We start from the raw sequence: 21,337 nt of genomic DNA on the forward strand, positions 1-21,337 counted from the left end.
AGCCCTGCTATGGGGGGTATGAGAGGGGAGCCCTGCTATGGGGGGTATGAGAGGGGACCCCTGCTATGGGGGTATGAGAGGGGAGCCCTGCTATGGGGGGGTATGAGAGGGGAGCCATGCTATGGGGGGTATGAGAGGGGACCCCTGCTATGGGGGGTATGAGAGGGGACCCCTGCTATGGGGGGTATGAGAGGGGAGCCCTGCTATGGGGGGTATGAGAGGGGACCCCTGCTATGGGGGGTATGAGAGGGGACCCCTGCTATGGGGGGTATGAGAGGGGAGCCCTGCTATGGGGTATGAGAGGGGACCCTTGCTATGGGGGCATGAGAGGGGACCCCTATTATGCAGGCATGAGAGGGGGCCCACAATATTAGGAGGATATGGGTGGGGGCCTTCGATATGGGAGATATGAGAAGAGGCCCACGTTATGGGTCTCCCACTATGAGGGAATGAGAGGGGGCCCACAATATAAGGGAGAGATGAGAAAGGCCACAATAAGAGGGAGCGGCACTGATGGGTCCTACCCAATGCTGGACCTTACATTAGACGTGTATAGATGTAAACGCTTGCGTTGCATGAGTTCCAGCAGAGCACGGCACCACTTACTGAACACAAATATTTAGGTAGGAACACATCCGGGTTCTGGGAGGAAATTCCCCAGTTCTGCATTTTAAGACACAAATCGCATCTTGTGTATCGGGTCTGGGGCTGTGGTCACATTGTGCGTTTGTATTGGGAAAATCTCCCCTCAGAATCCATCCATGGTTATACGATGACTAATACACAGGGAATCTTTCCATGTAGCAGTAGGTGGCCCCGGGGATATCTGGGGGGGCCTGTGACCTTCGCTCCTCTCGTGTCTTCTCAAGGTGTTTGCTTTCTATATTTATCGCACTATTCATCCGTCTACCAGCATCTTTCACTCTCTGCGTCTTCTCTTCATCTGCCAGTTGCCACCAGTTTTGGAGAATCCACTTGTGAGACTGGTCCAACTGGATGGTCCTGTAGGGCCCTGAGGGCATGAGACAGATGCAGGGGCCAGAGAGAACCAGCGATTACTGGTGCAGACAGACGCCTCAGCCTCAGAACACCTCGTACCTCCCGCTCATCACCCAGTGCTTTGTAGTGGGGCCCGGCACCACATCCATTTGGACCATTTGTCTTCTACTCTGAAGTCATAGGACCAATCGCTTCCCAACTTCTTTTATGAATAAAACCTGACCCAAATTATGAGACTGGTGCATTCCTTTCTTCCTCACAGATTGTCAGCTCTTGGGAGCAGAAAATGGTTCTGTAAAACTTTGGTCAATGGACAAACAAATTTACTGGAAATGAATATTTTTTGAACAGTTCTGAATATGCTCAAATATATTGGGATCAGACCTTTACATAGAATCGATTCGCCATCTCTAGCCATGACTCTAACGGAGTGGAATTTGATGCAATTTCACAAAAAATTAGAGTCATCACGAAGCCAAGTTTATGCTGATTCGCGGGAACAAAGTTTTTTTTCCTCTTTTTTTCAGCTAAATGGTCGCGAGAACAACATGTTACATGGGGCAGAGAACTCTGGGAAGGAGAAAGAAACACCGCCCCCCCCCCCAATCACATGTGCAGACCTGTAAGCCAATCAGTGACCGGCAGCTTATGTGATGTCACAGCCCTATAAAAATGTTGTAAAACCATTTTACATCTTGCACTTTACACTTCATGTGCTGCCCGTAGCCTCCAGCTGCTTGTACTGTGCATGTGCTGCCTGTAGCCTCCAGCTGCTTGTACTGTGCATGTGCTGCCTGTAGCCTCCAGCTGCTTGTACTGTGCATGTGCTGCCTGTAGCCTCCAGCTGCTTGTACTGTGCATGTGCTGCCTGTAGCGTCCAGCTGCTTTTACTGTGCATGTGCTGTCTGTAGCGTTCAGCTGCTTGTACTGTGCATGTGCTGCTTGTAGCCTCCAGCTGCTTGTACTGTGCATGTGCTGCCTGTAGCCTCCAGCTGCTTGTACTGTGCATGTGCTGCCTGTAGCCTCCAGCTGCTTGTACTGTGCATGTGCTGCCTGTAGCGTCCAGCTGCTTGTACTGTGCATGTGCTGCCTGTAGCCTCCAGCTGCTTGTACTGTGCATGTGCTGCCTGTAGCGTCCAGCTGCTTTTACTGTGCATGTGCTGTCTGTAGCAATCAGCTGCTTGTACTGTGCATGTGCTGCTTGTAGCCTCCAGCTGCTTGTACTGTGCATGTGCTGCCTGTAGCCTCCAGCTGCTTGTACTGTGCATGTGCTGTCTGTAGCCTCCAGCTGCTTGTACTGTGCATGTGCTGTCTGTAGCGTCCAGCTGCTTATACTGTGCATGTGCTGCCTGTAGTATCCAGCTGCTTGTACTGTGCATGTACTGCCTATAGCATCCAGCTGCTTGTACTGTGCATGTGCTGCCTGTAGCCTCCAGCTCATTGTACTGTGCATGTGCTGCCTGTAGCCTCCAGCTCATTGTACTGTGCATGTGCTGCCTGTAGCCTCCAGCTGCTTGTACTGTGCATGTGCAGTCTGTAGCCTCCAGCTGCTTGTACTGTGCATGTGCTGCCTGTAGCCTCCAGCTGCTTGTGCTGTGCATGTGCTGCCTGTAGCCTCCAGCTGCTTGTACTGTGCATGTGCTGCCTGTAGCGTCCAGCTGCTTGTACTGTGCATGTGCTGCCTGTAGCGTCCAGCTGCTTGTACTGTGCATGTGCTGTCTGTAGCCTCCAGCTGCTTGTACTGTGCATGTGCTGTCTGTAGCCTCCAGCTGCTTGTACTGTGCATGTGCTGTCTGTAGCCTCCAGCTGCTTGTACTGTGCATGTGCTGTCTGTAGCCTCCAGCTGCTTGTACTGTGCATGTGCAGCCTCTATTGTCCAGCTGCTTGTTCTGTGCGTGTGCTGCCTGTAGCCTCCAGCTGCTTGTACTGTGCATGTGCTGTCTGTAGCCTCCAGCTGCTTGTACTGTGCATGTGCTGTCTGTAGCCTCCAGCTGCTTGTACTGTGCATGTGCTGTCTGTAGCATCCAGCTGCTTGTACTGTGCACCTGCTGCCTGTAGCCTCCAGCTGCTTGTACTGTGCATGTACTGCCTGTAGCATCCGGCTGCTTGTACTGTGCATGTGCTGCCTGTAGCCTCCAGCTGCTTGTACTGTGCGTGTGCTGTCTGTAGTGCCAGCTACTTGTACTGTGCATGTGCTGCCTGTAGCCTCCAGCTGCTTGTACTGTGCATGTGCTGCCTGTAGCCTCCAGCTGCTTGTACTGTGCATGTGCTGCCTGTTGCCTCCAGCTGCTTGTACTGTGCATGTGCTGTCTGTAGCCTCCAGCTGCTTGTACTGTGCATGTGCTGCCTGTAGCGTCCAGCTGCTTGTACTGTGCATGTGCTGCCTGTAGCCTCCAGCTGCTTGTACTGTGCATGTGCTGCCTGTAGCCTCCAGCTGCTTGTACTGTGCATGTGCTGCCTGTAGTCTCCAGCTGCTTGTACTGTGCATGTGCTGTCTGTAGCCTCCAGCTGCTTGTACTGTGCATGTGCTGCCTGTAGCCTCCAGCTGCTTGTACTGTGCATGTGCTTCCTGTAGCCTCCAGCTGCTTATATTGTGCATGTGCTGTCTGTAGCCTCCAGCTGCTTGTACTGTGCATGTGCTGCTTGTAGCCTCCAGCTGCTTGTACTGTGCATGTGCTGTCTGTAGCCTCCAGCTGCTTGTACTGTGCATGTGCTGCTTGTAGCCTCCAGCTGCTTGTACTGTGCATGTGCTGTCTGTAGCCTCCAGCTGCTTGTACTGTGCATGTGCTGCCTGTAGCCTCCAGCTGCTTGTACTGTGCATGTGCTGTCTGTAGCCTCCAGCTGCTTGTACTGTGCATGTGCTGCCTGTAGCCTCCAGCTGCTTGTACTGTGCATGTGCTGCCTGTAGCCTCCAGCTGCTTATATTGTGCATGTGCTGTCTGTAGCCTCCAGCTGCTTGTACTGTGCATGTGCTGCTTGTAGCCTCCAGCTGCTTGTACTGTGCATGTGCTGTCTGTAGCCTCTAGCTGCTTGTACTGTGCATGTGCTGCTTGTAGCCTCCAGCTGCTTGTACTGTGCATGTGCTGTCTGTAGCCTCCAGCTGCTTGTACTGTGCATGTGCTGCTTGTAGCCTCCAGCTGCTTGTACTGTGCATGTGCTGTCTGTAGCCTCCAGCTGCTTGTACTGTGCATGTGCTGCCTGTAGCCTCCAGCTGCTTGTACTGTGCATGTGCTGTCAGTAGCCTCCAGCTGCTTGTACTGTGCATGTGCTGCCTGTAGCCTCCAGCTGCTTGTACTGTGCATGTGCTGCCTGTAGCCTCCAGCTGCTTGTACTGTGCATGTGCTGCCTGTAGCCTCCAGCTGCTTGTACTGTGCATGTGCTGTCTGTAGCCTCCAGCTGCTTGTACTGTGCATGTGCTGCCTGTAGCGTCCAGCTGCTTGTACTGTGCATGTGCTGCCTGTAGCCCCCAGCTATTTGTACTGTGCATGTGCTGCCTGTAGCCTCCAGCTGCTTGTACTGTGCATGTGCTGCCTATAACCTCCAGCTGCTTATACTGTGCATGTGCTGCTTGTAGCCTCCAGCTGCTTGTACTGTGCATGTGCTGCCTGTAGCCTCCAGCTGCTTGTACTGTGCATGTGCTGTCTGTAGCCTCCAGCTGCTTGTACTGTGCATGTGCTGCCTGTAGCCTCCAGCTGCTTGTACTGTGCATGTGCCGCCTGTAGCCTCCAGCTGCTTGTACTGTGCATGTGCCGCCTGTAGCCTCCAGCTGCTTGTACTGTGCATGTGCCGCCTGTAGCCTCCAGCTGTTTCTACTGTGCATGTGCTGCCTGTAGCCTTCAGCTGCTTGTACTGTGCATGTGCTGCCTGTAGCCTCCAGCTGCTTGTACTGTGCATGTGCTGCCTGTAGCGTCCAGCTGCTTGTACTGTGCATGTGTTTCCTGTAGCCTCCAGCTGCTTGTACTGTGCATGTGCCGCCTGTAGCGTCCAGCTGCTTTTACTTTGCATGTGCTGCTTGTAGCCTCCAGCTGCTTGTACTATGCATGAGCTGTCTGTAGCCTCCAGCTCATTGTACTGTGCATGTGCTGTCTGTAGCCTCCAGCTGCTTGTACTGTGCATGTGCTGCCTGTAGCCTCCAGCTGCTTGTACTGTGCATGTGCTGCCTGTAGCCTCCAGCTGCTTATATTGTGCATGTGCTGTCTGTAGCCTCCAGCTGCTTGTACTGAGCATGTGCTGCTTGTAGCCTCCAGCTGCTTGTACTGTGCATGTGCTGTCTGTAGCCTCCAGCTGCTTGTACTGTGCATGTGCTGTCTGTAGCGTTCAGCTGCTTGTACTGTGCATGTGCTGCCTGTAGCCTCCAGCTGCTTGTACTGTGCATGTGCCGCCTGTAGCCTCCAGCTGCTTGTACTGTGCATGTGCTGCCTGTAGCCTCCAGCTGCTTATACTGTGCATGTGCTGCTTGTAGCCTCCAGCTGCTTGTACTGTGCATGTGCTGCCTGTAGCCTCCAGCTGCTTGTACTGTGCATGTGCTGTCTGTAGCCTCCAGCTGCCTGTACTGTGCATGTGCTGCCTGTAGCCCCCAGCTATTTGTACTGTGCATGTGCTGTCTGTAGCCTCCAGCTGCTTGTACTGTGCATGTGCTGCCTGTAGCGTCCAGCTGCTTGTACTGTGCATGTGCTGCCTGTAGCCTCCAGCTGCTTGTACTGTGCATGTGCCGCCTGTAGCGTCCAGCTGCTTTTACTTTGCATGTGCTGCTTGTAGCCTCCAGCTGCTTGTACTGTGCATGTGCTGCCTGAAGCCTCCAGCTGCTTGTACTGTGCATGTGCTGTCTGTAGCCTCCAGCTGCTTGTACTGTGCATGTGCTGTCTGTAGCGTTCAGCTGCTTGTACTGTGCATGTGCTGCTTGTAGCCTCCAGCTGCTTGTACTGTGCATGTGCCGCCTGTAGCCTCCAGCTGCTTGTACTGTGCATGTGCTGCCTGTAGCCTCCAGCTGCTTATACTGTGCATGTGCTGCTTGTAGCCTCCAGCTGCTTGTACTGTACATGTGCTGCCTGTAGCCTCCAGTTGCTTGTACTGTGCATGTGCTGTCTGTAGCCTCCAGCTGCCTGTACTGTGCATGTGCTGCCTGTAGCCCCCAGCTATTTGTACTGTGCATGTGCTGTCTGTAGCCTCCAGCTGCTTGTACTGTGCATGTGCTGCCTGTAGCCTCCAGCTGCTTGTACTGTGCATGTGCTGCTTGTAGCCTCCAGCTGCTTGTACTGTGCATGCGCTGCCTGTAGCCTCCAGCTGCTTGTACTGTGCATGTGCTGCCTGTAGCGTCCAGCTGCTTGTACTGTGCATGTGCTGCCTGTAGCCTCCAGCTGCTTGTACTGTGCATGTGCCGCCTGTAGCCTCCAGCTGCTTGTACTGTGCATGTGCCGCCTGTAGCGTCCAGCTGCTTTTACTTTGCATGTGCTGCCTGTAGCCTCCAGCTGCTTGTACTATGCATGTGCTGTCTGTAGCCTCCAGCTGCTTGTACTGTGCATGTGCTGCCTGTAGCCTCCAGCTGCTTGTACTGTGCATGTGCTGCCTGTAGTCTCCAGCTGCTTGTACTGTGCATGTGCTGTCTGTAGCCTCCAGCTGCTTGTACTGTGCATGTGCTGCCTGTAGCCTCCAGCTGCTTGTACTGTGCATGTGCTGCCTGTAGCCTCCAGCTGCTTGTACTGTGCATGTGCTGCCTGTAGCCTCCAGCTGCTTATATTGTGCATGTGCTGTCTGTAGCCTCCAGCTGCTTGTACTGTGCATGTGCTGCTTGTAGCCTCCAGCTGCTTGTACTGTGCATGTGCTGTCTGTAGCCTCCAGCTGCTTGTACTGTGCATGTGCTGTCTGTAGCGTTCAGCTGCTTGTACTGTGCATGTGCTGCTTGTAGCCTCCAGCTGCTTGTACTGTGCATGTGCCGCCTGTAGCCTCCAGCTGCTTGTACTGTGCATGTGCTGCCTGTAGCCTCCAGCTGCTTGTAATGTGCATGTGCTGTCTGTAGGCTCCAGCTGCCTGTACTGTTCATGTGCTGCCTGTAGCCTCCAGCTATTTGTACTGTGCATGTGCTGTCTGTAGCCTCCAGCTGCTTGTACTGTGCATGTGCTGCCTGTAGCCTCCAGCTGCTTGTACTGTGCATGTGCTGCCTGTAGCCTCCAGCTGCTTGAACTGTGCATGTGCCGCCTGTAGCCTCCAGCTGCTTGTACTGTGCATGTGCTGCCTGTAGCATCCAGCTGCTTATACTGTGCATGTGCTGCCTGTAGCATCCAGCTGCTTGTACTGTGCATGTGCTGCCTGTAGCATCCAGCTGCTTGTACTGTGCATGTGCTGCCTGTAGCCTCCAGCTGCTTATACTGTGCATGTGCTGTCTGTAGCCTCCAGCTGCTTGTACTGTGCATGTGCCGCCTGTAGCATCCAGCTGCTTGTACTGTGCATGTGCTGCCTGTAGCCTCCAGCTGCTTGTACTGTGCATGTGCTGCCTGTAGCCCCCAGCTGCTTGTACTGTGCATGTGCTGCCTGTAGCCTCCAGCTGCTTGTACTGTGCATGTGCTGCCTGTAGCATCCAGCTGCTTATACTGTGCATGTGCTGCCTGTAGCATCCAGCTGCTTGTACTGTGCATGCGCTGCCTGTAGCCTCCAGCTGCTTGTACTGTGCATGTGCTGTCTGTAGCGTCCAGCTGCTTGTACTGTGCATATGCTGTCTTTAGCCTCCAGCTGCCTGTACTGTTCATGTGCTGCCTGTAGCCCCCAGCTATTTGTACTGTGCATGTGCTGTCTGTAACGTCCAGCTGCTTGTACTGTGCATGTGCTGCCTGTAGCCTCCAGCTGCTTGTACTGTGCATGTGCTGCCTGTGGCCTCCAGCTGCTTGTACTGTGCATGTGCTGCCTGTAGCCTCCAGCTGCTTGTACTGTGCATGTGCTGCTTGTAGCGTCCAGCTGCTTGTACTGTGCATGTGCTGCCTGTAGCCTCCAGCTGCTTGTGCTGTGCATGTGCTGCCTGTAGCCTCCAGCTGCTTGTACTGTGCATGTGCTGCCTGTAGCGTCCAGCTGCTTGTACTGTGCATGTGCTGCCTGTAGCCCCCAGCTGCTTGTACTGTGCATGTGCTGCCTGAAGCCTCCAGCTGCTTGTACTGAGCATGTGCTGCCTGTAGCCTCCAGCTGCTTGTACTGTGCATGTGCTGTCTGTAGCCTCCAGCTGCTTGTACTGTGCATGTGCCGTCTGTAGCCTCCAGCTGCTTGTACTGTGCATGTGCTGTCTGTAGCCTCCAGCTGCTTGTACTGTGCATGTGCCGTCTGTAGCCTCCAGCTGCTTGTACTGTGCATGTGCCGCCTGTAGCCTCCAGCTGCTTGTACTGTGCATGTGCCGCCTGTAGCCTCCAGCTGCTTGTACTGTGCATGTGCCGCCTGTAGCGTCCAGCTGCTTGTACTGTGCATGTGCCGCCTGTAGCGTCCAGCTGCTGCTACTGTTCGGTGTAGTAACGATTCTTGCTGCAATCCCTGGTTGTTCCCTAACGGGGATCTGTATACCCCAGATAGCAGTTCTATTTAGTGACAAAATCGAATAGGAACAAATCTTTTTGACTTTCATGCAGCTGCTGTAGTGATTTGTGGACCTCTCACTGGGGGTCAGTTGTGGGGTATCTGTATAACGCACATTGCAATACCATTTTGGGCCTATAGTTTACAGCCAGATTTATGTGTCAAATCCACGTAGTTTATAAACCACTATGTCAGACAGAAAGGCGGCAGGTGGAGCGCGCAGAGGTGGCAGGTGGAGCGCGCAGAGGTGGCAGGTGGAGCGGGCAGAGGTGGCAGGTGGAGCGGGCAGAGGTGGCAGGTGGAGCGGACAGAGGCGGCAGGTGGAGCGGGCAGAGGCGGCAGGCGGAGCGGACAGAGGCGGCCGGCGGAGCGGGCAGAGGCGGCCGGCGGAGCGGGCAGAGGCGGCAGGCGGAGCGGGCAGAGGCGGCAGGCGGAGCGGGCAGAGGCGGCAGGTGGAGCGGGCAGAGGCGGCAGGTGGAGCGGGTAGAGGCGGCAGGTGGAGCGGGCAGAGGCGGCAGGTGGAGCGGGCAGAGGCGACAGGTGGAGCGGGTAGAGGCGGCAGGTGGAGCAGACAGAGGCGGCAGGTGGAGCAGACAGAGGTGGCAGCACAGTAAGGTGACGTCGCAGCAGGGGTGAATCTATGGGTAGAGGCGGCAGGTGGAGCGGGTAGAGGCGGCAGGTGGAGCGGGTAGAGGCGGCAGGTGGAGCGGGCAGAGGCGGCAGGTGGAGCGGGTAGAGGCGGCAGGTGGAGCAGACAGAGGTGGCAGCACAGTAAGGTGACGTCGCAGCAGGGGTGACTCTATGGGTAGAGGCGGCAGGTGGAGCAGGTAGAGGCGGCAGGTGGAGCGGGTAGAGGCGGCAGGTGGAGTAGGCAGAGGTGGAAGCACAGTAAGGGGACGTCGCAGCAGGGGTGACTCTATGAGGCCAGAACTGCCGTTTTCATCTAGCGGCCGTGTGTTGATCAACAACCCAAAGGTTGTTGAATGGTTGACTAGGTCATCCAATTTCCCAAATATGGAGTATAGAAAATGGCAATAAAGGACAGGGAGGAAGCGCTAATAGTGTGACATCTTAGGGGGTAACAGATGGACATAAAGCTGCAGATTGTGCTCACCGTTTTAGGTTGTGCTGCAGATTGTAGGCTCTGTGGTGATAATTTTTGTCTGGTGCTGCCTCCAGAGGATAGTCTCCTAAATGGAGTTGCCAAACTCTATAGCAGTGATGGCGAACCTTTTAGAGCCTAAGTGCCCAAACTTCAACCAAAAGCCACTTATTTATTGCAAAGTGCCTGCTTAGCAATTAAAGCAGTAATTTATTTCTCCTTGTTCTTTTACAACTTTCAACCGTTCAGCCTCCTTAGGACACCAACGCATTTGAAAGGAGGAGGGCAAATTTGTCTATCATTGTAGGAAGATTCTGCAGGAAGATTCTTTTTAGTCTTGTCTGGTGAACTTCATGCTTGGGTGATGGCCTGGGTGCCCACAGAGAGGGTTCCGAGTGCCGCCTCTGGCACCCGTGCCATAGGTTCGCCACCACTGCTCTATAGGATGTGGTGAAAGTGGTCTATTGTTGGGGTCCAGTATACTAAAAATTTTCATTCAAGGTTTTTAAAACACAACACGTTTCGGGATGTTCTACCCCTTTCTCAAGTGAACAAAAGACTGAGTAGAGTGACAGAATAAAGAGGAGTTTTAACTCAATGGGGCAAGACAAGTATAGAGATAAGTAAATGAAAAAATCAGTAAAAAACAAACAGATAAAAAACATGGTAAGTATTGGTTGTGCAGAAACGTTCTCAAATCGTGAAGAAGTAGGTAAAATTATATCATCATTGGGAGTATCACGTCTGTGCATCAACTATAAAATATTGTAGAAATAATAAACAAACGGTAATAAAGATTGTAGATCTACATTCACACATAGTGGAGCATAATGTCATATAAGAGTACATATAGAGAGGTGATGATTGAGGACAAGGTTAGTCACTTATGCATAATAGGATATCAAAGAAAAAAAAGATTCAGAGGTCTAGCTGATGTGTGATCTTCTAAGTATAAGCATGGCTGCCTATTTTTTACTGTGGGTATCTGGTAAGTGGCCCACACTCGCTGTTACCTCTTTCTCACCTAAGCGCCAACCATCAATCTATGCATCTATATAATTTTTATATTTATATATATCTATCAGCAATTAATTAATTTATTATTATGCTCAATTGACATATCTTTATATTGGCTTATAGGCCGCCATGTTTATACTTAGAAGATCACACATCAGCTAGACCTCTGACCTCTCTATATGTACTCTTATATGACATTATGCTCCACTATGTGTGAATGTAGATCTACAATCTTTATTACCGTTTGTTTATTATTTCTACAATATTTTATAGTTGATGCACAGATGTGATACTCCCAATGATGATATCATTTTACCTACTTGTTCACGATTTGAGAACGTTTCTGCACAACCAATACTTACCATGTTTTTTATCTGTTTGTTTTTTACTTATATTTTCATTTACTTATCTCTATACTTGTCTTGCCCCATTGGTTTAAAACTCCTCTTTATTCTGTCACTCTACTCAGTCTTTTGTTCACTTGAGAAAGGGGTAGAACATCCCGAAACGTGTTGTGTTTTAAAGACCTTGAATAAAATTTTTTAGTATACTCACCTCTGTGTGCGCCATCCTTCTGGAGCCCAACAATAGACCAGATTTCTCAGATACAACAATTAGTTGGCATGGCCCAGGAGCCTCCACCAGCCTCTGTCCTGTTCCTTTCCTGCAGCCAGAGAGCTACTAGGTGGTCTGGGCTCAGCGCCACTATTCAGCGAGGACGAAGTGTTTGAGGACAGTCAGCAGCTGCTTGGCAGTGAAGAGGTGGGGCAGACATCCGCTGCTTCCTGCAGTAGGCAGGCTGTGCATACTGACACCGGTGAGGAGAGTAGCAGTGACCGGGAAATGCAAATTGACGATGATGTAGCTGATTGCACTTGGGAGCCGGGTGTAGCAGGGGATTCATCATCGTCAAGCGAAGAGAGTGTCAGATTGCGTGTCAGGCAGCGAGTCGCTATTGTGGCTGTGAGTCAGCAGGGTGGCAGCAGAGTGAGGACTGGAGTCAAACGTCCGCAGGGTACAAATCCTGATTCGCAGGTCCAAGTAAGCAGCGGCACAGGGGCTCAGCGAGGCAGCGGCGGTAGTAGTCGCTCAGTGCAGAGTGTTGGCGATAAAATTACCACCTTGGAGGTGTGGCAATTTTTTGTAAAGACACCAGAGGAGCCAAGCGTGGGTATATGTTGTATCTGAGGGCAGATAGTTAAGCGTGGCCAGGGAGCTAACCTTAGCTCCACGGCCCTGCGCCAACACATTCAGCGTCACCATCCAATGGCCTGGGAGAAACGGGTGTCAGGTGCGGTCCATCCTGCAGGCGCAGCAACAGCAGCAGCAGCATCTAGTGGCACACATGCTGTCTCAGCAAGTCAAGGCTCCATCACCTCTGCCGAAGGGAGCTGTTTGTCTTTGACATCATCTCCCGGTCCAGATGCTCCTGCTTCTCGCTAAGCATGGCGCCAGCAGTCGTTGAGTGAGGCGATTACAAAGAGACAACTCTATGCGTCCAGCCATCCTAAGGTGCAGAAGCTGACTGTGCTCTTGTCAAAGGTGTTGGTACTGCAGTCTCTCCCTTTCCAAGTCGTGGACTCTGCACCCTTCAGAGAAATAACGGCTTGTGCCGAACCGAGATGGAGAGTTCCAAGCCGCAATTTCATTTCCATAAAGGCTGCGGAGGTGGGCCAGTCCTTGAGCTTATCAGTTTCTTCCAAGGTGCACGGCAGCGAGGACGTATGGAGCTGTAACTATGGTCAGGGCCAGTACATGTCCTTTACAGCGCACTGGGTGAATGTGCTTCCCGTCCAGCCACACCAACAACTTCCACAAGACACGGCGCTTTCTCCTCCACGTTGTCAAACTGCTGCTCCTGCGCCAGTGTCCGCCTCCTCCTCCTTCTCCACCACCACCTCAGCCTCCACAAGTGCTGCTCCATCATACCACATGTGCAGGGCACAGCAGTGTCACGCAGTTCGTTCGCCCAGTTAAACCGGGTGTAGAAGTCACACAGGGGAGGAACTGCTCTGTGTCATGCAACAAGAAATCCATGTGTGGCTTTCTCCGCGACAACTAAAAATCGGAACCATGGTGACAGACAATGGCAGGAACATGGTGTCCGCGCTGCACCAAGGAGGGATGGTCCATGAGCCCTGCATGGCGCATGTGTTCAATCTGGTAGTCAACAAGTTCCTGGAGTCTAAAAATGGCCAGGACACTGTGCACGCACTTCAGCCATTCTTACAAAGCCAAGCACATCCTCCTCGAGTTGCAGCACCAGAACGGCCTCCCCCAACATAGTCTGATATGCGCTGTTTCCACCCGTTGGAATTCCAGCCTCCATATGTTATACCGTCTGTATGAACAGAGAAAAGCCATTAAGGATTTTTTGATGATGCAAGTGGACCGGAGTACTCCCCTGTGTAAGTTTGATGTCATCCACTGGCAGCTCATGCGTGACACCTGCCGTTTGCTCAGGACCTTTGAAGAGGCCACGTTATTTGTAAGCTGCCAGGACTGCAGGATGAATAACGGCATTCCACTGCTTCATGTCCTGGAACTCATGCTGCAAAATCTGTCCGGTCAGGGCACCGGAGAAGTGGAGACTATATCTCATGGCCTTATAATGCCATGCACACTGTCAAGCAGTCCAGTGCCAGAGGCAGCAAAGCAACCCCAAATTATCTGGGAACCTCCACCATGTTTGACTGTAGGGACTGGGTTCTTTCCTTTGAAGGCCTTTTTTTTTTCCTCCCTCTAAACTCTGTTGATGCCTTTTCCAACAAAGCTATACTGTTGTCTCATCTGACCAGAGAACATTCTGCCAAAACTCCAGCCTGACTTTATGTTTCTGTGTAAGAAGAAGTGGGGTCTTCCTGGGTTCCTACCATACAGTCCCTTTACATTCAGACGCCGATGGATAGTAGGGGTTTGCAGGGCAGATGGAACTCTTTTGTTAGTCGAGGTTCTTTATCCACCATCTGCACAATTTTTGTTGAAATCTTTGTCAATTTTTCTTTTCTGTCCACATCTAACGATTGGCCACATTGCCGGGGGCTTTACACTTCTTCATCTAGGGAGGGGCCACAGTGCCAGGGGCTTTACACTTCTTCATCTAGGGAGGGGCCACAGTGTAAGGGGCTTTACACTTCTTCATCTAGGGAGGGGCCACAGTGCCAGGGGCTTTACACTTCTTCATCTAGGGACGTGCCACAGTGCCAGGGGCTTTACACTTCTTCATCTAGGGAGGGGGCACAGTGCCAGGGGCTTTACACTTCTTCAACTAGGGAGGTGTCACAGTGCCAGGAGCTGTACACAAAGCTGCCACCAACACAGGTTCGATAGTGGCACTCATACAACAATGCTGCCACCAACACAGGTCCGATAGTGGCACGCATACAACAATGCTGCCACCAACACAGGTCCGATAGTGGCACTCACACAACAAAGCTGCCACCAACACAGGTCCAATAGTGGCACTCACACAACAATACTGCCACCAACACAGGTCCGATAGTGGCACCCATACAACAATGCGGCCACCTAGACACTTCTGATAGTGGCAATCATAAGTGCAACACTTCCAGCAATACAGGTCCAATAGTGGCATGCATATAACAATGCTGCTGCCAACACAGGTCCGATAGTGGCACGCATGCAACAACACTGCCACCAACACATTTCTGATAGTGGCACTCATACAACAATGCTGCCACCAACACAGGTCCGATAGTGGCACTCATACAACAATGTTGCCACCAACACACGTACGATAGTGGCACTTATAATCAAAAGCTGCCACAAGAGAGGTCCGATAGTGGCACTCATACAGTAACACTGCCACCTAGACACTTCCAATAGTGGCCCTCATACAACAACGCTGCCACCAAGACACATCGGAAAGTGGCACACATACAACAACACTGCCATCAACACAGGTCCGATAGTGGCACTCACACAAAAATGCTGCCATCAACACAGGTCCGATAGTGGCACTCACACAAAAATGCTGCCACCAACACAGGTCCGATAATGGCAGTCATACAACAATGCTGCCACCTAGACACTTCCAATAGTGGCAATCATACAGCAACACTGCCAGCAACACAGGTCCGATAGTGCCACGCATATCCCAATTCTGCCACCAACACAGGTCCGATAGTGGCACTCATACAACAGTGCTGCCAACAAGAGAGGTCCGATAATGGCACTCACACAACAAAGCTGCCACCAACACAGGTCCAATAGTGGCACTCATACAACAACACTGCCACTAAGACCCGTCTGATAGTGGCACTCATACAACAACACTGCCACCAACACAGGTCCGATAGTGGCACCCATACAACAATGCTGCCACCAACACAGGTCCGATAGTGGCACGCATACAACAACTCTGCCACCAACATAGGTCCGATAGTGGCACCCATACAACAGCGCTGCCACCAACACAGGTCCAATAGTGGCACCCATACAACAACACTGCCACCAACACAGGTCCGATAGTGGCACCCATACAACAACGCTGCCACCAACACAGGTCCGATAGTGGCACTCATACAACAACTCTGCCACCAACACAGGTCCGATAGTGGCACTCATACAACAACTCTGCCACCAACACAGGTCCGATAGTGGCACTCAAACAACAGAGCTGCCACCAACACAGGTCCAATAGTGGCACTCATACAACAACACTGCCACCCTATAAATAGTTTTTATTAAAGTTTTTCAAAATTACATAATTGACAGAAAAAGTATCAATTCATAGTGATACATTTTCCTGCCAGTTAGATTATAAAACAATATTATTTACTTCCAACATTATTTTATTCCCACATTTCTAACACATAGAATCCTTAATTTTCATTTTACAGTTTGACAGATGAATAATCGAGCAGGAAAAGAATCTTTGCTTGAATATATCTGGGATTGTCATTAATCCCCTCTTAACATTCCTATATGTTCCCCTCCACTCCTCCACCCTGTGACTTATGTCTATCCCCTTTAATCCTTATATATTATGGCAGTAATTATTGTTCATTCTGCTTTTATTATGGGGCACATTTACTTACCTGGTCCTGTCGCGATCCCCGATCCGGACTGTCCGGCGAGGATGAAGTCCGGAGTGATTCATGAAGATCGTGCGCCCGACTTCCTGCATCCGTTGCTTCTCCGCTGAGGTCGCCGGAGTTCACCTGCTTCCTCCCGGTGCTTGTAAGTACGTGTCTTGCGACACAATTCTAAATGCCACTAATGGGAGTGGTCCGAATCCGTTGGGTTTGTTCGACGGCCCGCCCCCCCGATTTCTGTCGCGTGCAAGCCTGGGCTGATGCGCCAAAATCTGATTGCGTGCGACACAATCGGAAATCGGGGGAAAACCCGACGAAAATTCGCTCCGCGGACCCTTAGTGAGCCCCTATAAATTGATATGTGTCTATTCTAACATTTTTATTTGCTGATATCGTCCTTACTGCCTGCGCTTATTGTAAATAGCTTAAAAAATCTTGTGAAAAATTTAGTAAAAAAAAATCTAAAGCTTTAACCACCACTTGAAGCTGCTCTGCGGAAGGGATGGTGCGGCGCACCCCGATGGGAGAGGAGTTCAGAGAGTCCGGGGTGGCACTTACCGCCTTCTGATTTACTGAAGAAATTCATCTCAGACTCTTCTAGTCACTTTACCAAACCACGGACCACGGAGGCTGTGACCGTTCTCAGAATATTTACCTTCTACTGATGGGAAGATGGAGACAATGACAAAGTATTCTCCTATAGACTCACAGTATACCCTATAATATTGTACATGAAGCAAGTTCACCTCTCAGGATTTATGCTTTATGTCAACAAGTCGGATTGTTCCCTCCTCAACAATCTCTACTGCAACTAGTGAAAATTACTAGAGTGATGCAGAGCTGCTGTGATAGAGACTATCCTAGAGTGAGGTGATGCTGTGGTAGAGACTATGCTAGAGTGAGGTGATGCTGTCATAGAGACTATCCTAGAGTGAGGTGATGCTGTGATAGAGATTATCCTAGAGTGAGGTGATGCTGTGATAGAGACTATCCTAGAGTGAGGTGATGCTGTGATAGAGACTATCCTAGAGTGAGGTGATGCTGTGATAGAGACTATCCTAGAGTGAGGTGATGCTGTGATAGAGACTATCCTAGAGTGAGGTGATGCTGTGATAGAGACTATCCTACAGTGAGGTTATGCTGAGCAGCTGTGATAGAGACTATCCTAGAGTGAGGTGATGCTGTGATAGAGACTATCCTAGAGTGAGGTGATGCTGTGATAGAGACTATCCTACAGTGAGGTGATGCTGTGATAGAGACTATCCTACAGTGAGGTGATGCTGTGATAGAGACTATCCTAGAGTGAGGTGATGCTGTGATAGAGACTATCCTAGAGTGAGGTGATGCTGTGATAGAGACTATCCTACAGTGAGGTTATGCTGAGCAGCTGTGATAGAGACTATCCTAGAGTGAGGTGATGCTGTGATAGAGACTATCCTAGAGTGAGGTGATGCTGTGATAGAGACTATCCTACAGTGAGGTGATGCTGTGATAGAGACTATCCTACAGTGAGGTGATGCTGTGATAGAGACTATCCTAGAGTGAGGTGATGCTGTGATAGAGATTATCCTACAGTGAGGTGATGCTGTGATAGAGACTATCCTAGAGTGAGGTGATGCTGTGATAGAGACTATCCTACAGTGAGGTGATGCTGTGATAGAGACTATCCTAGAGTGAGGAGATGCTGTGATAGAGACTATCCTAGAGTGAGGTGATGCTGTGATAGAGACTATACTACAGTGAGGTGATGCTGTGATAGAGACTATCCTAGAGTGAGGTGATGCTGTGATAGAGACTATCCTAGAGTGAGGTTATGCTGTGGTAGAGACCATCCTACAGTGAGTTGATGCTCTGGTAGAGACTATCCTACAGTGAGGTGATGCTGAGCAGCTGTGATAGAGATTATCCTAGAGCAGTGATGGGCAACCTTTTGAGCTTGGTGTGTCAAAATTCGCCAAAAAATCGAGCATAACTCGGGTGGTGTGTCACCATGACAAAAAAACATAATTTTGTGATATTTATAGTTTAAATAATAAATCTGTATACTATTTAACTTCTAGGGAACTTTAACTGTAGGTTGTCTGATTGATTCTACCATGTATGCCATTCTATGTGCAAATCACACATTGTAATAGATCGGTTACAATCAAGTGTCGAAATGCTTAGTAACCTGTGAACTTTCAGTCATGAAACTTCACAGGTTATAGCGAGGGCGCAGGCGCCACTGTCTGCATCTCCCTTATGCCCTCTTGGCATGGAGAAGGCGTGAGGAGCAAAATAATCGCAATGTCTGGCGATTTGCAAGGGGTTGTGATTATTTCAGGGCTTGTACGTCACAAAACTGACACACAAGCCCTGATGACTGTCTTCTATCATACAGTGCACTGACCTTACTTACTATAAGATGAGAGTGGTTGTCCTCCCTTGCCCCTGCTGTGGAGATGGTCAGTGTAAAGGTGGCAGCTGCTGGGACATCACACAAGGCAGCAGCAATGTGACCTCTGACTGTGCTGCCTCCCTCCCCCCACCACAACTATCAGGAGCTGCAGAGGAGCCTCCTGGGTGTATGGCCGGGTCACCTCTCCTGCTGTGCCCCATGCTGATACCTGTGCTGACTGGAGACACTAGGCACAGCTCACACATGAGGAGAGGTCGGCCCGGGGAGGAGGAGGAGGGGGGTGCTGGAAGCTCAGTGCAATCTCTCAGTCTCGCGGCTACTGCACCTGGTCATGTAGGATGAAACTTAACTCTCAGGCAGCCGCGTGTCAGTGAAAATGGCTACGTGTGTCAGCACTGACATGCGTGTCATAGATTAGCCATCACTGTCCTAGAGTGAGGTGATGCTGTGATAGAGACTATCCTAGAGTGAGGTGATGCTGTGATAGAGACTATCCTAGAGTGAAGTGATGCTGTGCTACTGTGATAGAGACTATCCTAGAGTGAGGTGATGCTGTCATAGAGACTATCCTACAGTGAGGAGATGCTGTGATAGAGACTATCCTAGAGTGAGGTGATGCTGTGATAGAGACTATCCTAGAGTGAGGTGATGCTGTGCTACTGTGATAGAGACTATCCTAGAGTGAGGTGATGCTGTCATAGAGACTATCCTACAGTGAGGAGATGCTGTGATAGAGACTATCCTACAGTGAGATTATGCTGAGCTGCTGTGATAGAGACAATCCAAGAGTGAGGTTATGCTGTGGTAGAGACTATCCTACAGTGAGGTTATGCTGTGATACAGACTATCCTAGAGTGAGGTGATGCTGTGATAGAGACTATCCTAGAGTGAGGTTATGCTGTGGTAGAGACTATCCTAGAGTGAGGTGATGCTGTGGTAGAGACTATCCTAGAGTGAGGAGATGCTGTGATAGAGAATATCCTACAGTGAGATGATGCTGAGCTGCTGTGGTAGAGACTATCCTAGAGTGAGGTTATGCTGTGGTAGAGACTATCCTACAGTGAGGTTATGCTGTGATAGAGACTATCCTAGAGTGAGGTGATGCTGTGATAGAGACTATCCTAGAGTGAGGTGATGCTGTGGTAGAGACTATCCTAGAGTGAGGAGATGCTGTGATAGAGACTATCCTAGAGTGAGGTGATGCTGTGATAGAGACTATCCTAGAGTGAGCTGATGCTGTGATAGAGACTATCCTAGAGTGAGGTGATGCTGTGATAGAGACTATCCTAGAGTGAGGTGATGCTGTAATAGAGACTATCCTAGAGTGAGGTGATGCTGAGCTGCTGTGATAGAGACTATCCTACAGTGCGGTGATGCTGTGATAGAGACTATCCTAGAGTGAGGAGATGCTGTGTTAGAACTATCCTAGAGTGAGGTTATGCTGTGGTAGAGACTATCCTAGAGTGCGGTGCTACTGTGATAGAGACTATCCTAGCGTGAGGTGATGCTGTGATAGAGACTATCCTAGAGTGAGGAGATGCTGTGATAGAGACTATCCTAGAGTGAGGTGATGCTGTGATAGAGACTATCCTAGAGTGCGGTGCTACTGTGATAGAGACTATCCTAGAGTGAAGAGATGCTGTGGTAGAGACTATCCTAGAGTGAGGTGATTCTGTGATAGAGACTATCCTAGAGTGCGGTGCTACTGTGATAGAGACTATCCTAGAGTGAAGAGATGCTGTGGTAGAGACTATCCTAGAGTGAGGTGATTCTGTGATAGAGACTATCCTAGAGTGATGCAGAGCTACTGTGGTAGAGACTATCCTAGAGTGAGGTGATGCTGTGAAAGAGACTATCCTAGAGTGAGGTGATGCTGTGATAGAGACTATCCTAGAGTGAAGAGATGCTGAGCTGCTGTGATAGAGACTATCCTAGAGTGAGGTGATGCTGTGATAGAGACTATCCTACAGTGAGGTGATGCTGTGATAGAGACTATCCTAGAGTGAGGAGATGCTGTGTTAGAACTATCCTAGAGTGAGGTGATGCTGTGGTAGAGACTATCCTAGAGTGCGGTGCTACTGTGATAGAGACTATCCTAGCGTGAGGTGATGCTGTGATAGAGACTATCCTAGAGTGAGGAGATGCTGTGATAGAGACTATCCTAGAGTGAGGTGATGCTGTGATAGAGACTATCCTAGAGTGCGGTGCTACTGTGATAGAGACTATCCTAGAGTGAAGAGATGCTGTGGTAGAGACTATCCTAGAGTGAGGTGATTCTGTGATAGAGACTATCCTAGAGTGAGGTGATGCTGTGATAGAGACTATCCTAGAGTGAGGTGATGCTGTGATAGAGACTATCCTAGAGTGCGGTGCTACTGTGATAGAGACTATCCTAGAGTGAAGAGATGCTGTGGTAGAGACTATCCTAGAGTGAGGTGATTCTGTGATAGAGACTATCCTAGAGTGCGGTGCTACTGTGATAGAGACTATCCTAGAGTGAAGAGATGCTGTGGTAGAGACTATCCTAGAGTGAGGTGATTCTGTGATAGAGACTATCCTAGAGTGATGCAGAGCTACTGTGGTAGAGACTATCCTAGAGTGAGGTGATGCTGTGATAGAGACTATCCTACAGTGAGGTGATGCTGTGATAGAGACTATCCTAGAGTGAGGAGATGCTGTGTTAGAACTATCCTACAGTGAGGTGATGCTGTGATAGAGACTATCCTAGAGTGAGGTGATGCTGTGGTACAGACTATCCTAGAGTGAGGTGATGCTGTGATAGAGCCTATCCTACAGTGAGGTGATGCTGTGCTACTGTGATAGAGACTATCCTAGAGTGAGGTGATACTGTGGTAGAGACTATCCTACAGTGAGGTGATGCTGTGGTAGAGACTATACTAGAGTGAGGTGATGCTGTGGTAGAGACTATCCTAGAGTGAGGTGATGCTGTGGTAGAGACTATCCTAGAGTAAGGTGATGGGTGTCTCTGGGGTGTGGAGGATTCTGGGGCATTGGACTGAGCGTGCTGCCTGTGAGGGCTATGCCGCTTCTACACATTGCTGAATCTGCTGGATGTCTAGTTTAGCCCTGGATGTGGGGGATTCTGGGGCATTGGACTGGTGAGGCTGCCTGTGAGGGCTAAGCTGCTTCCACACATTGCTGAATCTGCTGGATGTCTAGTTCAGTCCTGGGTGTGGAGGATTCTGGGGCATT

Source organism: Engystomops pustulosus, chromosome 4 (genome assembly GCF_040894005.1).
Source record: "Engystomops pustulosus chromosome 4, aEngPut4.maternal, whole genome shotgun sequence".
Lineage (NCBI taxonomy): Eukaryota > Metazoa > Chordata > Amphibia > Anura > Leptodactylidae > Engystomops > Engystomops pustulosus.